This window comes from Argopecten irradians, chromosome 7 (genome assembly GCF_041381155.1).
Source record: "Argopecten irradians isolate NY chromosome 7, Ai_NY, whole genome shotgun sequence".
NCBI lineage: Eukaryota > Metazoa > Mollusca > Bivalvia > Pectinida > Pectinidae > Argopecten > Argopecten irradians.
Window position 1 is genome coordinate 30,968,573 of NC_091140.1, and position 14,009 is coordinate 30,982,581.

Sequence of the window (14,009 nt, forward strand, 5' to 3'; positions counted from 1 at the left end):
TTTTGTTCAAATTCCAATCAAACGATTTTTCTTCTTGGAGGTAATAATTTCCCTAGGACCAAATATTCATAGCATGACCAAAAGATAATTTTGCCAATCTTTTTCTTGATATCATAGAAGTGAATGACAACTTTTTCGTACAAATTTGTAAAATGTTAAAATTGACCCATGAAGGAGGGGTAGCGGTAGAATATATTATGTTTGGGGAAAACATTTTAACCGTTGAATAATATGAAAGACATAAGCAAGCAAACAAACAAACGCAATCACATTAACAATAAAAAAATAATAAACAAATAAACAAAACATTGAGAAAACACATCGAAAAGTTGACAAATTTGTTTCCGTATTTACCATGTGTTGTAATACAAACATGACGATATTATAATGACTTTCTCACTTATACCGTGATACAGGGAGGACGAACAGTAGCGATCCTTTAATGAGTATCATTTGTTATCAGTGCGACAAGGGACTCCCCTAGGACCACAGCTATCATACAGCAACCAATCACAATGACGGTTATATTGCTTTCGGCATTTCTCGTGTCTTCGCCCCAAACTGTAACCACACAGTGTTCGATCAATTTTAAACAAACAAACAAATCATATGTGTTTGATTTGTCATATTTGAATTCTTGCTTTGAAAAAATCACCCCAATGCTTTGCAATATCTTAGAATATACAACGAAAATGTAAAAAAAAAATATACCATTTTCTGTTTGATTAATGTATTCTTGTTCTGTAATTATGATGTTTTTTAATGTATTGTTTAAGAATGATTGTTCATATTGATGGATATACAAGTCACGTGTTATCTAGGCAATATGCGTGTTTCTGTTATCAAGAGAGTGAAGGTCATACCGGAACATGAGAACCAATGCCAATGATAAGATGGACAAACTGTCATATAGAAAGTGTCGCTCTTCTGTTATCGCAATACAGAGGTGAAGAAAAAGTCAGCATGCAATTTTTTTTCGATTTTATTACGTGAAATGACAAACGAAAGTGGTTCCGAGGACGCCTATGGGGAGGGGACATGTCCAAACTTTCATATTATCATTGAAGCATCATCCTCCGTCTAACAATACCAACTTAGCTTCTATATATTTATTATTATTATTTTTTGTATTATTTATTTATTTTTTGATATTTCATTACAAAGATATTCTTCGACAGAGTTCTTTTTTAATCTACTTCCCGCATTATAGTTGGGTCTTGTCATTCAGAAAATTCTTAGGGAGATAATTACATATGGAATACTGAATAAATTCATCCGGGGAATTCAAATTTGGTTAGAGTACTTTTTAATATACGGAAACATAGCGTTTTAATATCCTACCAACATTTCCCTTGTGTAGTCCTTCCTGGTAAATAAACGAGACTACATTTATACTGAGATTACGAATTCCCTGTAGATCTTTAGATGAACGATGTAAAATCCAATCGAAATTCGTTAATCAGTGTTTAAGGAGTTGTTCTTATTTTCCGCGATAATCCATCTGGGTTAAAGCCATTCCCAGTGCTCATTAATCCATAGGTCATAAAGAAAAACATTTATGTAAACGACGTTATATTTTACGTTGACCCTGAGATGTCGAAATAGATCTCTGTACCGAAGCATACCCTTCACCTTGGGATGACTTGTTATCTTCTGCTTGTTGTTGGGGTTTTTTCAATGGAACATTTGTCAATGCAAGGAAGTCTTTAGGTTCTGACAACTGATTTATTCATTCAAACTCCTGCTTATCAGAGTGCTCCAGTGAGATGGTACTATAAATACGACAAGAGTTCGACTTTAACACGGAGGCACAACACATACCGCAGCCTTCCAGACATCCACACATCACAACAAACTGAATACATTAGGGTGGCGTCCTTGAATGACAGTGGCTGTTATCAACATAATAAACCAATGCAAATCATACCAATCGCTGTGAACGTCGGAGCATCACTATGATGTGACTGTATGGTATGTATGACTGTATGGTATGTGTGTATGGTATGTGTGACAGTATGATTCAATAGGCTTACACTGCAATGTCTAATTATCGAAAGCACAGGGATCTGGGAATCTGAGAAATATATACATATACATCTGTATATATTTGGACCTATACTAGCGCTCATAGATCAGATTTTAAGAGTCTAGGTCAAAATTAATGAAAATTATTTCTCCACATTTTGTATAAAAGTAACATGAGTTTTAACGATTTTTGACATCGAGCCCTAAAACGTCTAAAGATGATTTATTCTCAGATTCCTGTGTCCAAATGCATATGAACCCAAAATAAAACACCTATAACGAATATACACGCACAACATATATGCGTAAACAGCACATGTATATAAACACATATGTACATAACATACAGGGCACGAGTCTCCCTGATAGACGTTAAAGGTATCATAGCCGTATAGTCAAATGTTCAAAAATCACAACGAAGGTTGTATTTTTTTTCCTTGAACTTTTTTTTATCAATAGCCTTAATCAATTTGAATCCAATGACATGTTTACCATGTGCCCTATACATTATACAACATAGGACACTTTCACAAGGTTAGGATACAATTTCTGTCGGTGAGTATGCGGAATTTTACTTGAAATGATCTTATCAGTGCTATTGAAAGTTGCCCATCAGAACAGATACGACAGTTTATGACCTCAATGTTGGTGATTACGAAGAATCCTGTACCATAGAGAAAGTCTTCAAACTACCATTTAAAGGTATAAATTGGGTCCTCTAGAACCAAATTCGCGTCATCCCGGATTGATTTGATTAGGAATTCTTCACAATGTTGAACGCTATGGGTCCAACCTGCCCGTGGGTAAACAAACAGTATCCCTTACCGACAATGTCCTGGCTAGGCGTGACGCCGTTACCTGGCGGTGATGATAGGTTGGGGAGAATGTTAATTAGCCTATTGCCTTAACAAGGTTCCTCTAACGACCGGTCAAATCACCTTGTCCCAGGACCCACTGGTCACGGGCAATGGTAGGCGTGGTCATTCTAGCTCCAGGCCGCGGTCATTCTAGCTCCAGGCCGCGCCGAAATTAGGCGGGTCGTCTGATAATGGCGTCACGGATTTAAATTTGTTTTCCACGTGTTGAAGTTTCAATATTAAAGTATTATATATGATTACCGGCTATAAATACATGTATCCCTATGCATTATGCACACTGTTGTGTTATAAGTGTCTTCATAATTGCATCGAATCACTTTCTCAAACAGATCCGGATATTTCTAATCGTTGGTTCATTATGTAAGTTTTGAAATTTTTCCGGACTAAATATTCCGGCATGGTTTTATGCAGTATACTATTCTTGTGGTCAGTTGGGTATTACAAATGAGTTATCGGGTTATTGTCAAAGTATTGTCATTGTTGCTGCCATACCATTAGCAATTCATTATATATCGCAATTAGCAATTATTCGCGTGTATTACTTATATAGCTTACCAAAAGCTCGCCATAATTGTTGCGATATTTATCTATATACATGTACTTTAAAGTTCAAATAATCTTTGACGCTCTGCACTCATGGTATGATTGTGAGCCACTGAAGCGGCAAAGCTAACACAATTGAGCAAAAATATTTCAAATTAAAGTCACTTTAATTTTCCGTTGTTCAAAATTGAACCAATTTGTTTTTTTTAAAACTTAACTGTAGACCTAATTATCCACCTGTTTCAGTAGACAAATGTTTACTTTGTATTTGACACGTGACATTTCGTGGTTTAATTAACAAACCTTGACGGGTAAACAAATAAACAAAACGGCATTAATTTGATAACAGGAAAGTCAATTATAGGGTTTTCCGTGAGTAACATTTTCCTTCAGAAACGTACACGGCAATTATGTGAACTGTTACAAAAATTAGTGTAGACTGAAAAACGCTGATGAATTATAGATAAGGCGTAAATTTGATAAGGTCATTTTCGAAATACGTACATACTTATCCGTTAATTAGAAACAAAATGACTAGGGAAATGTCTTAATAACCGTATCCTTTATCGGTACAGGTGAGATTATTCTAATAGGGTAATTTGCACGCTCCGAAATTAAATGAAATTAACATTCGTGGCTGACCTTGTGAATGTTTTCTTATTCCTCAAATTTCAAGTAAACAATGTCTTTGAATTTTACCTGAAAATGATTGTCAGAAGCGTTTTGAAATGTGACAAGGTCATCCGTTTCATGTCGAGACAAATTGCCCCCTAGATATGAGGGGATATAGTAGGTGTAGTCGGCATATATAATGGGCTTAATTACTTGACAACTGACCGAGGCTAATCGTAGAAAATAACAAAACGCCTTATATCAAAGCCACATGGGCCGACACACTGTAAATGTTTCGGGGGGAATACTTTTACCGGGGTATGTATCAACATGCACACCTAAGGTGTCGGGTCAAGTCTGCAACTAATCCGCCACATAAACATAGACGGCAAATGAAATAGACTTTCTGCCTAATGATATTTCCATTAATTTGGCCGGTGTAATTACGTCCACTAATCTGTTTATGTTGATTTCTCTCTTTACTATGACAGGTGTATGACGCTCCATCCACACAAAGGTTTTCGTGTTTCAGGAGCTTTCAGGTTAAAGCTTTGTATCAACAAACACGCATATAGTTTTACTTCACTTATCGGATTGACGGGTTTGTCAGCAAAAGTTGTTGTTTTTTATACAGAAGTCTCCACTATACTACTCAAGCTTTACTTTCAACAAGCATAATCCCCGTGATCCGATTAGTTAACATCGAAAACACAAAGGCGTATGTCAACCGGAACTTGGTCATCTATTTGTATTACAACACCTTTCGTAAGTGACGCTTCTTATACATAAACGCTTAATACAAACAGATGAGTTTTTGTTACGCAGGTTTTCATTGGACAAAGAAAACTAACACTTGTTAAATCAAAACAGTCCTGTCCCATATAGATAGCCATATATCTTTCTCGCATAAAAATAATTCAAACGAAAATTACATAGATTTCCAATTACAGTAATTAAACAATTAAAAATACTTATACGTTTGATTAATAATTAAATGTATCGGTGACATATTTTCTGTTTCAGAAGAAGTTTATAAACCAGAATTTATTAGTAATTTTCTGATATATGCCATGTTTCCCAGTAGACCAGTCAATTCAATTATGATGAATGGTGTCTAATGAATATAAACGAATGTGTTTCTCTAAATTAATCATCATTTAAGTCAATTAGACTGCTTTACCCCGTATATGACAGAAAACTGTGATTATCTATTTTCATTTATTCCATCAAACTAGCTTTTTAAGAATATAAATTATCTTACACAAATTAACAATATCCCCGAGCAAAGAAAATTACCGTGTATGAAGCCAAATTGTCGCTAGTTCAAATTAGAGACACGACGGGGGTACCATGTCAGAAATCACTCTTACAAGCAATCATGATTAGCAATTTACGTAATAACAACAGTTTTTGCAAATCTTGTTTGGTATTTCATTTTACAATTTTTAAAATGACTATTGAGTTTTTGCTTATTCCAAGGGCATGACGAAATGTCAAGGAGAGTCAGTGTCAGAAGCTTGAAACACGCTGATACAATCGACGTTTCTAATATGGCACAGAAAGAGAGCGATATGACCATATGCGTTTGGGAAAGAATTCGGTTTGAAACCTCTTAGAAATCCCAGATCCGTCATTAAAAGGGCAGAAAGTGGTGTGAAGGTTACAATTTCCTCTCGACATTCACAATTTAAAATATCTTCAAGTATATTTGGAGTCGGCGTCAGGCATTATCACAGCTCAATAAAAAACCTCGTCATAACATCTATATCGTCTTTCTTTGAAAACGTGTTTTTACAATTAAATGGTTGTTTATTTTTCTTGTATTTTAAAATGAAATTCTGAATCCCTTTACACTCGGCTTACCACGACGTTTAAGTACACCTCTTGGCAGATATACTCGTTACCGAACGCCTTCTCAAAACATCCCACTCCAGCAATTTGAGCACTGCAGGTAGGGTGTTAGAATCGTGAAGACGACTACTTTTTATATTTATCTATTCTCTTCTTCCTAGCTTTCTTTCTTCCTCCTGTCGCCTCCCTTGACACCACCTCATTATTCGCTTCGAGCGCTCGACCATGCGAGGAAGGCTCTGTGATCCTATAAAAAGGGAAGTGGGACGACTGGTTTGCCAGTTTCGGTAATGTGACGAAGTGAGGTGCTGTTTGGTGTCTTCGGAGGCGTGTTTCAGTGAGATAGCACTATATAAAGGCAAAATCCAAACAAGGGAATACAACACGATACCGCAGTTCCCCAGAACATAGAGACATTCACACAATTCATACTGAGGACGTCCTTATATGACACTAGCTGTTTATATGTCGTTAGGCCTAACCACCTAACCATCACTGCTATCACCCAAGTCAGCTGCTCCCTCCCTAGCTCATAACTACCCCTCCCTCTCAAGCTCATAACCCCCTTCCCTCCCTAGCTCATAACTTCCCCTCCCTCCCTAGCTCAAAACTACCCCTCCCTCTCTATCTCATAACTACCCCTCCCTCTCTAGCTCATAACCCTCCCTTCTAGCCATAACCCCTCTCTGCTCATAACCCCTTCCCTCCTAGCTCATAACCCCCTCCCCTAGCTCATAACCCCCTCCTCCTAGCTCATAACCCCCCTCCCTCTCTAGCTCATAACCCCCTTCCCTCCTAGCTCATAATTCCCCCTCCTCTCTAGGTCATAACCCCTTCCCTCCTAGCTCATACCCCCTCCCTCCCTAGCTCATAACTCCCCTCCCTCCCTAGCTCATAACTCCCCCTCCCTCCCTAGCTCATAACTCCCCCTCCTCCCTAGCTCATAACCCCCCCTCATAACCCCCTCCCTCCTAGCTCATATACTCCCCCCTCCCTCCTCTAGCTCATAACTCCCCTCCCTCCTCTAGCTCATAATCCCCCTCCTCCTAGCTCATAACTCCCCTCCCTCCCCTCTCATAACTCTCCCCTCCCTCCCTAGCTCATAACCCCCTCTCCCTAGCTCATAACTCCCCTCCTCTCTAGCTCATAACCCCCCTCCCTCCCTAGCTCATAACTCCCCCTCTCTCTAGCTCATAACTCCCCCTCCCTCCCTAGCTCATAACTCCCCCCCACATCCTCTCTAGCTCATAACCCCCCCCACCCTAGCTCATAACCCCCCCCCTAGCTCATAACTCCCCCTCCTCCTCCTAGCTCATAACTCCCCTCCCTAGCTCATAACTCCCCTCCTCCTAGCTCATAACTCCCCCCTCCACCCTAGCTCATAACTCCCCTCCCTCCCTAGCTCATAACTCCCCTCCCTCTCTAGCTCATAACCCCTACCCCTAGCTCATAACCCCCTCCCACCTCTAGCTCATAACCCCCTCCACCCTAGCTCATAACTCCCTCCCTCCTCTCTAGCTCATAACCCCCCTCCCTCCCTAGCTCATAACTCCCCTCTCTTCTAGCTCATAACTCCCCTTCCTCTCTAGCTCATAACCCCCTCCCTCCCTAGCTCATAAACTCCCCCTACCTCTCTAGCTCATAACTCCCCCTCCCTCCCTAGCTCTTCATAACTCCCCCTCCCTCCCTAGCTCATAACTCCCCCTCCCTCCCTAGCTCATAACTCTCCCTCCCTCTCTAGCTCATAACTCCCCCTCTCTAGCTCATAACTCCCCCTCCCACCCTAGCTCATAACTCCCCTCCCCTCCCCTAGCTCATAACTCCCCCTCCCTCCTAGCTCATAACTCCCCTCCCTCCCTAGCTCATAACTCTCCTCCCTCCCTAGCTCATAACCCCCCTCCCTAGCTCATAACTCCCCTCCCTCCCTAGCTCATAATCTCCCTCCTCCCTAGCTCATAACTCCCCTCCCTCCCTAGCTCATAACCCCCTCCCTCCTAGCTCATAACTCCCCCTCCCTCCCTAGCTCATAACTCCCCCTCCCTCCCTAGCTCATAACTCCCCCTCCCTCCCTAGCTCATAACTCCCCCTCCCTCCTAGCTCATAACTCCCCCTACCTCCCTAGCTCATAACTCCCCCTCCCACCTCTTTAGCTCATAACTCCCCCTCCCACCCTAGCTCATAAGCTCATAACTCCCCCTCCACCCTAGCTCATAACTCCCTAAACTAGCTCATAACTCCCCTCCCTCCCTAGCTCATTACTCCCCCTCCCTCCCTAGCTCATAACTCCCCCTCCCTCTCTAGCTAATAACTCCCCTTCCTCCCTAGCTCATAGCTTCCCAACCCTCCGGTTGGCACTAATCCTAATCACTTCGGCAGCAATATAGAAAAACAATTAAATCTTCAAATGGCATCCCAAAGTCTTTCCCATTGCCTTTCTACCGAAATCCTCATTAACTTGTGTTTGGAATTTTAATGTGAAGTTGTTAAGGATTGTTTTACTCATCTGATTTACAAAGTATGATATCAATGGAGTGGCAGGAAAGATGATTGCATTTTAAAACTCCTTTCTCCGCAGAATACTCGATACTATTGTTTGCAGTTTTACATGACAGGAATCGTTATTTATTGACCTTGATGCAAATCGTTTGCGAAACTTAAGAAATTCTGGAGTTCAAACAAGAACATATAGACGAAAATACGTAATTGCTTGCCGTGGTACAACCTTAATTTTCAACCGTGCGGGTCCGTGTTGTAAGCTTTGTGAAAACGCATTTTTGGCTTGTCCCTTTTCGAATATGACAGCTGAAATGGGGGTTCTAATAAAATACGATAGGTGTGAATCTACAGGAGCTAAATTGTACCATCTTGTAAGTCATCCCTGGCAGCCAAGAAATGTCGAGCGGCGGCACGCGCAGAGAGTCCATTAGCGCAAGACGACCGAGTACCGTATGACGTCAGAGCGAACGGGCTGGGAGACAAATCTGTTTTATATATCCGGAATGTCCAAACATATCCAAACGATGATGAGTTTGTTTAGTAGGTATGGACAACGTTTCATTTCCATTCAGTCATTTATGAATTATGCTCTGTTGCTAAATAGCCAACCATTTAGAATAACTGGGGCATCCCGCTGGTAACTAAATCAGGATGGCAATTGTTGAGACGCGAATGCATGGTTAGATTCTACACGATCAAAATAAGAAGAAAGAACGGTATATAGACCCAAGTCTCCTCTGACCATATCACCGACTTTAGACCTTCTGGTAGATGGCATCTTCAACATACAAGTATAAATCTTTCATAAAGTAAATATCTGATGTTGGGGGTCAGAAGAAACTAGGAATGATAAGGCCATGTGGCCCCTTATAAACTACTCGTATTTCTGACAAACGAAAGAGATTCGGAGACTAATTGATTGCCATTGCTTCAAATACATATTCGTTTTATTGTATGTGTGGAAATAGAAGGCGAATTAAACATTGATACAAATAACTATTTTAAACATTTCACCATTAAGTGTCACAATAGTATAATTAACTAGTGTCATAATTTGTAAGAATAATGTATCGAATACACACGAATGGAATATCCATTTGGAAAAAGTCGGGCGAGCCGTTCTTTTGTAAGGTGCTAGACCTGACCGCAAGGAGAATGGGCATCGGACGGATAAAAAGTCATCGCCACGGATGCCATTTTAGCTGATTATGACGTGGTAACACTCAAGATTTAACGTGCTAATATGTTTCTTTATTCTTGACGTTAATTCAATATCCATTACGCTGCTATTATCGCTGGGCGCAGACAAAGGACACAATGTCACGTCAAGCTAACCAGACTTTATAGTACTTGATACAGAGGCTGGGCTGATGCGGACCATATGACGTTAGCACGTGACTACAGCCAAAGTAATCGACATCCCCTTACACCTGATTACACCTGGACAAACAGTACCGTAATGGGGTCATGACCCCAAGACCGAGGCTAAAGCAATATCGTTACATCAAAAAACCGAGCGCTCTTTCCCATTATCTGTGCAACATGGCCTCATAATTCGCCTTTCTTTCCTCATCGATTTTTACGTAAAGACAAATTTCTGTCATAGATGAAAGATTCATAACCACATTCGCTGTCAGGAAAGGTCATGAAGAATTGTTAAAACGAGTTCAGGGGATCCTAATGCCAAATTACATCCTGCCTAAAAAACGGATAAATCATCAAATTATCCAGGAACTTCAATATCGTTTTAATTTAAGATCTTAGTGAACTGAGTGATTATGGTTTTATGTTTGTGGTCAGAAATTGGACTATTCAGAAGATCGAAGGGATACACTGAACAAGGAGATCGATGATTTTTATTACGTAACCTTCGTATTTTCCTCTGCCATTGTATATCGCGACTACAACATACCTTGTATCGATGCAGGCTTCGCTTTATGAAACTACAGAATAAAAAAATTCCGGAACTGATCATGAATACGCACTGTAGAATGAAATGGACACATCAATACACGTTTGTTTTATTTACAGGGTGTTTGAACAGCTACAGACACATATTGTGATCTATCTGATGTATATATTTGTTTAACACTGAAAGGTTGGAGGCGAAACGGGAGAATATTGCAGCATTCTGACAACTCAACACTTATTTTACCTTGGCTCTCAGTTGGGTAACGAAATAGTGAAACTTACAAATCAACTTTGACGTCCACTTGGAGGCCATAGTGCTGTAAAGTTGTATTTATATTGATAACCTTTCTGTCTTTTTGAAAAATGAGATAATAAGTTCTACACGCCAACGCACGTGCCCGACTTTCAAAAGTTAATAGGACTTTGGCAATTCTTCAACGTGCAAAATTCTCGTGGCTCGAGTCACCCTGAAAAAAGATAACTTCTAAAATATGGTTACCATTAAAACAGGATTGCTGCTAAAATAGGGTCTAGGTTACTGCAAAAATAACATATCAAACCGCTAAAATTGACGTTTAAAGATGCTCCACTGCTGACAGAGCATAAACGATACCCATCAATAACTGATGTTTAATTGTGTGTCTATGTGTCTGATTAGCACAAAAATACATATAAAATAATTCATTTTGCTTTTCGCACATGCGCCATTAGCTCTTCAATCCATATAGGACATAGTGACACGGATTTTTCTCGTGACGAAATTAAGTATGTTTAATATTTTAATTAAAATTAGAAATTCAAACTTTTCAATGTTGGCAATGGTGTAAAGTAAGTTACTTTTGTAAATTATGAAAATTACGAATTTGTCTGCCTGTATTTTTCATAGAGAAAAAAAAACATTTGTCAGCGGTGGAGCTTCTTAAAACAATCAGTTCCTTTCAATTGGAAACTGGCTCCGATTTCTCAAAACAAAAGTCAACGACCTAAGTCAAAACTTAAATTACTTCCATTACTTAACCTTTGTTAAAAATTGACTTAAATCAGTTTTGGCTTAAGTTTGTTACGTGATACCGAGGCAATCATCGTTTTATGTTCGTTTTACAGACACATCGTAACACGCGTTACTATAACGGACATCCCTGGCGGACCCCAATACACGACACCGAATTCCAAGATATTCCTCTATTTATCAAACCAATGAAAGCTGAAAATCCTGCTTAAAGAACACATAAAGCTCCATTAGATGGAAGACTTTGCCTAATCCTTTTGTCGATAACACCGTCCTGGTCTATTCCCAAAGATCGAGAGCCAGTTCGGGTATTGAATACATGGTATTAAGGCTTTATGTTACATACTGTCTACTCTCGCCACATTTAACAAGGATTCGCTGGACGAGAGATAGTTGTTCTGGAGATAACCGGCTGATTTAACTTGCTTAAAGGTTCAGTTAATAGAAATCCGTGTCGACAAGTGTATTCTTAATTTTGTATGGTATCATTGACGGTTTTATTCCGCCCGGCCCGGCCCCCTGGGACAGGATGTCACCCACAGACCTCAAAAGACCACCCATTAAATAAAGCTGCATCTTTTGTAGGTCGGGATAAAGTAAAGGATACACACCACATAATCAGCTGATTTTTGCATATTAAAGTAAAAGGGTAGGCGCCTTGCATTTTGTTGCACAAAGACAGAAAAATGATGACCAACTTAAGTTTTGTTGTTTGCCAATCTAATTAAAATACAAGTCTAATTTTAATTAGATTGGTTGTCTGCAATCATATTTCGTGTATATCGCGGACAAGTCATCATCTTTCTTTATTTCCCCCATTTTGGAGATAGTTAGAAGTAACATTACATTAAGACAAATTGAAAAGACATATTTGCAGTTCGAAAAAGTGACATCGGATAAAAACAGAATAAAATAATACCTCATTTCTTTAGTAAAGTTTGGTTTAAAGCTATATGTGGCCTAATGTCAATTCTGACGAATCAAAAAGATTAATACTTTTAAAATTCCCCACCAACAATTACCATCGTTTTCAGAAGTACAATACTTACAATGCGTAGGTTTTTAATTTTACACGTACAAATTATAGAACTCAATATGAATTTTCGCAGTACTCAATACATCTAAGCATACGGCCAGACCACGCAGCCAAGTTATGGTATACAATTTTATTTCACATCTTTTAGTGTTATTGATAAGTCTACAGTGATTTCTGCACGTATATCTTTGTCTATAAACATATATTAGGATAGAAACTTCAGCCGTGCATTATTCTGTGTTGTCACTAATATGTATAAGGCATGATACATGTTTTTCTGTGACTTTGATTGATTTTCACAGCTGTATTCATCAAACCTGATGGTTTTCAATGCATTACCGATGAAAAAAACCATGTCAATTGTTTTGTCTGGTTATGGCAAATAGCTTTATAACGTGGTATATTCCGCATATATGTATATCATTGATTCGAACGAAATCATCGCACACATTCAAAACCTATACTTAAGGCTTTATAAGAAGGTGACAATTTCATAACAAACGTAACGAGTTCCTTTGTCTCAAATTAATTATTTATAGAGCGGAATACAAAGCGTACGTCGAAAATAATATCTAAATTAAAAAAAATACGGTTTTCAATTCGTTTACGGACTCCAATTGAATGACTGCAGTGTCAAAGAAATTTATTGAGAATGAAATTGCCTTCCAGCTGTTTTTGTTATTATCATGGTTAAGAGTCTACATTAGGGTCTATGTTCCTACATTAAAAGGGATGTATGTCAACAAGACCCCTTGACAGGCGTATACAAAAGAATCCCATTAGGGCTCCACTTCTCACCTGGGCTTTCTTGTACCTGTACGGAGCTCCCGTTTGTGGTCGGTCGTGATTGATGAAAAAGCCCATCACAACAAAATCTCCCCTCAAACTACCAGCAATAAAACTAATGATGCATTATCTGTAACATGATATTAACACACAAGCGTAATGATCAAAATACGGGATATTTTTTATCAAGACCGCACACAGCAGAAGTCGCCGGAGAAAGGAGAGGGGGCACAAGAAATCTAACACCTGCATGCCAATATGAAGAACATTTTATTTGAAAATAAAAGTTTGACAAAAATTACCGGAGATAAGAGAAATATGGAAATCGTTTTTATATGAAAATAAATGGGGAGAGAGAGAGATGTTGTAGCTATAAAATTGGGAAAGTTTAATATCAGTAAAATTGAGAGGAGATATTAAACATTTAAATTGATGTACATGGACGGTATTTACATGAATCTTAAAGCAGGAGATAGCGGGAATATAAATGATGTAACAATGTCTCCGAAAACGTTATATAGAACTTCTAGGTGACGGGGCATAAAAATGGTACTACAGCAACACTACAGCAACGATGTTGCTAAATAACCAACAATTAACAGGCAAATTGTTACTCCAACCCACGTACATGCAGTCTTTTATTTCTGGCTTACAAATTGGATTTAAAAGATACCAGTGCAAACGCGATATGAATTCAACTCGTGAATCCCATGACGTCAAATAAATACGATATCATTTTGCTATGAACGAATCTTCCTTTGTTTTCACTTTCCCTTGTCTCTACGATGCAATGACAAAGGGAGAAAGATAATTCAGTAATAGACTTATAACTAGTATGAATAACAGCACTTCGTCAGCGATA